Raw genomic sequence first — 3924 nt, 5'->3', positions numbered from 1 at the left:
GAAATCTTCACAACCAACAACATGACTTCCAAATTGCTACCATGACTAAAGAGTAGAAAAGATACATCAATTGGGCAGCCTCAGCCATTTGAAAGACTTTCAGAGCTTATCCACACCATTCGTGTGCAAATACAGGTAAACTCTTTCTTTCATCTCTTCACTTCCCAAATGTAATTTTATGTTCGAGCGTGAGACTAAAAGGAAAGATGCAAAAAGCTTTCCAGTTGGTCATACATTTTGTATAGCGATGAAGAATACCATAAATATCAAGCTGAAGAATCACATAAGATAAAAGAATTAGGAAATAGCGCCGTAAGTTTGACGAATGCATCTAATTAGGCTAATTTTATATTGAAAAACTTTTGAATCATTATTCTAAGGTATCGAGAAGGATTAATAATATCGATTTATATAGATACATTTATACACATACAAAAGAAGAAAAAAAAGTTTGTAGTATGTATTAGTTGGTTAATGGTATTTTAATTGCATCAACGTTGTGCTAATAAATCTTAGCTATTCAATTTGAAATATTTTAAAATGTTGAATAATTTCTCGTACTAATTAGTATCTAACATAGGTTTAAATTAAAGTATTAATATTTAAAAAATATAATGACACATCCCGATCCTGATTGTCCACTAGGATTTTGAATCGAGTTGTACTGGCCAACACCTGGAAGGTGACGAAGCCATAAAGTATAGTGATATGGAATATGTGAATAAATTTAAACCTAAAAGTGTCTAAATAAGAGAGTGTGCTGTGAGCGGAAATGAACTCATTTCACACGTGACGTCAGAGCATAAGTAAAGTAAAGTACACTAGAGTGGATTGAAAATCATATCATCGAAGGTAATCTCCAATACCAAGATTTTCCATGAATCCTCGTTGATATGAAAACTCTGCTACTAGAACCTGAAGGGATAAAAAAAAGAATAAAAGAAAAAAAAAACAAGAGTGAGTGGGCCTGAAAATAACGCTTTAATAAAGACCTTCTAAACATTATAATCCCTCGCAGTAATACCTGTATAGTTTCCAAGAAATCATACTACGTATAAGTATGAAATCAAATGCAAATCAATAGTAAATCCAGAAATATTCCAAATCACTACATATCGGCAACAACATAAAAAAATCAGGTGCTCATCAATCTATGATAACACACGAGTCAAAGTTGCCTAACGCAACATGTACGACTCATAAATCAATCTATGATAACACATGAGTCAGAGTTTTCTAATGCAACATGTACTACTCATAGGCAACCTGTACGACAGTGTCAGAGTTGCTTATTATTGCAACCTGTACTCCTCTAGAATTTAATGTTTAAAAAATAATACAAAGTGTAGCAGGGTAGACATGGACCAAAAATTGACTAGAATACCTTTCAACACAAAGAGATGAATATGGAATCCCTATTAGAATAGACGCCAGTCTAAATGCCCAAGAAATCTGATAATCTCATGAATGAGGAATTTTACCAAGTGGTAAAAAATGTAGTCCCTCTGGACCAATGAAAAGAAATGGGTTATCTTGTCAAGTTGATTTATAGACATCGAAACATCATCATCATCTCCACATGTACAAGATACCTCGTACCGAAAGTGTATGATGATATTTCTCAACTCCCTTCATTTACAAGAAGTGATTATGACTTTTCAAACCATTTCTTGATATCTCGCCAGTAACATCAAAACAATACCTATGAACTCCAACTGAGGCGGGATAGGACAGGTCGAAAGTGTTCAAGTTTACATATGTCTTTTGTTGCATTATATAGTAATTACATTTGCACAATCGAGATAATACACGATAGTGCAATAGTAAAAGTTGATTTAGTTCTTCCATCATCACTATCAGAAATTTTGGCTTAACTCAAATGAAGATGTGTTTGAGAAATCTAAGGCTGGTAAAGGTTCTAGACATGTTCTCACCGAGAAGTGTCATCCGATATTTTAAATGAATATAATAACACTTGACTCCAGTCATGAATAGGATGGTTCATTTCGAACGGTTTTAACACAGTTGAAACATCCAGAGAACACGTCATCATGGGTTTCCAAATGATCAATGTCATCGAAAGGTGTAAAGAAAAGGTAAGGTGAGACAACAGTTCATTTGTCTAAAGCTTTATTCATAATTAACATCCCAAACCAAACTAATTTTCCTTGGTCGACAAGACCAAAGTTTATCTCAAATTTCACAACACTTAGTGAGAATTCCAACTTTCTTCTGCTACTACCTTTTTGGAGAAAAGAAAAGACTATCATTTACGAAATCCATCTCCCAGGAGAAGTACCAATTTACACAAAGGTAATATTTGAGAAATTTGATGTGAAGCCGACTGTTGATAATTGGAGAATTTAATCTCGTTACTAGAATAGGTGAGATAGTCGTCTACAATACTATTATGAATTGGTCAAACTACACAAGGAAACTCGATTTACAAAGGTTGGTCGATTAGACCATCAACTCAAAGTAGAGGATAGCGGTTTTTAATTGTCATCCGAAGAAGTTGCTAAAATCTAGGTACGATCCTGAAGCTCAGTCTTTCACCTTCGCAGATAGGTTTGAGATTTCCAAGATAAAGTGTTTAATAACTAAGTTCTTTCAATGAAGTAGGACTTGTTTGAAAAGTCATAAGGAAAACTGATATAGGAGAGTTGTTCGATAAGAAATAGGGAGAATAAATGTGGTGTTAACAAGGTGGATCAATGGTGTATTCTACTTCTCACATTTGGTAGCATCCCAAGTAAAATTTTGAGAAATGACACCAAAGGTATATATCCTCAAAACGTACTATACTACTAACCAACTTTATGACACGAACTAAAAAGGTCTTCGTAGCTTTCTCGACACTCAAATATTTCGATTTTACTATCTGTGGAAGTGATCAAGAGGTGGCTAGTTGAATAAGGTTTGATTACCTAAATAGGTAATATGGTTAACATAACTATGAGTTTACTGTCTTAAAATAGAGTTTGCCCCTAACTTTCCGAGATTTAGTTTCTTAGGCTCCAACAGTAATTGTTAGTCAGTCTTTTGGTAAAGAACTGGTACTAAGAATTGGTGCCATAATTCTAGAGAATATACTTACTACTTCGGGGATTTCTACTGACCATAGATATAACAATTCTTACTCGCATGCCAATGCTCATCAAAATGACGAGTATAGCACCAAAAGTAATGTGGGAAATTAGTATTGGTTGGAGTGTTCTAAAGTAGGCAAAATTTTTTTTTCTAGTAATCTACTTTAGAACGGAGTTAAACAGAAGTCGATCTTCTTCTTGAATATCCGGAATGAGAACTAGTGTGTTTGAAAAAATTTGTGCTATCAGGGACCAAAAGTGATTATCCCAAGATGTTCTTTCGTTGAGTGCTACCCCTGTAGCACCACTTTGTCACTTGAGACATTTCTGGAAATTTTGACAAAAATTAAATCTTTGTAAGGATTCTAATAAGTGGAACATTAACGAGTATTGCCAAGGAATCAAGATTATCGATGGCTTCCTAACTCAAAAAGTTTGGAAGAAATGACCAGATAGTAGTGGAATTGGTAGGAAATTCTCCTCCTGGGATACACAACTATCAATATAGTAGCCCTACTTTAGGGCTATCAACTTATATCAAATCTACATCCTTCCTTGGCAGGAAAATTCTTCCCTTGTAATTTAGAGGCATTCGCCAAAATGATCTTCTAAAACATCGACAAGTCGACAAAACTACCCAAAACATAGGAAAAACTAACACATTTTTCGTATTCGATGAGGTGGCAAGATTCGGAAATTAGGTTCAAGAATCAAGAATGCTTACATCAAGCATGTGATGAACGCAATACTGCCAAACTTATGCTCTGATACCAAACCGACACATCCCGACCGGATTGTCCACTAGGACTTCAAATCGAGTTGTCCTGGCCAATAC

At 34.7% G+C, this 3924-nt stretch overlaps 1 long non-coding RNA gene across 1 annotated transcript; it reads right to left on the bottom strand.

Moving 5' to 3' along the window:
* Positions 1–564: 564 nt before the first annotated feature.
* On the bottom strand, positions 565–3924 carry LOC126626762 (uncharacterized). The gene is made up of 2 exons (XR_007624777.1): positions 3814–3924; positions 565–915 (listed from the first exon to the last, which is right to left on the bottom strand). It is a non-coding gene; the product is annotated as an uncharacterized LOC126626762 (long non-coding RNA).

The sequence above is a fragment of the Malus sylvestris genome, chromosome 1 (assembly GCF_916048215.2).
Source record: "Malus sylvestris chromosome 1, drMalSylv7.2, whole genome shotgun sequence".
NCBI lineage: Eukaryota > Viridiplantae > Streptophyta > Magnoliopsida > Rosales > Rosaceae > Malus > Malus sylvestris.
This window is presented reverse-complemented; position numbering and strand designations above follow the sequence as displayed.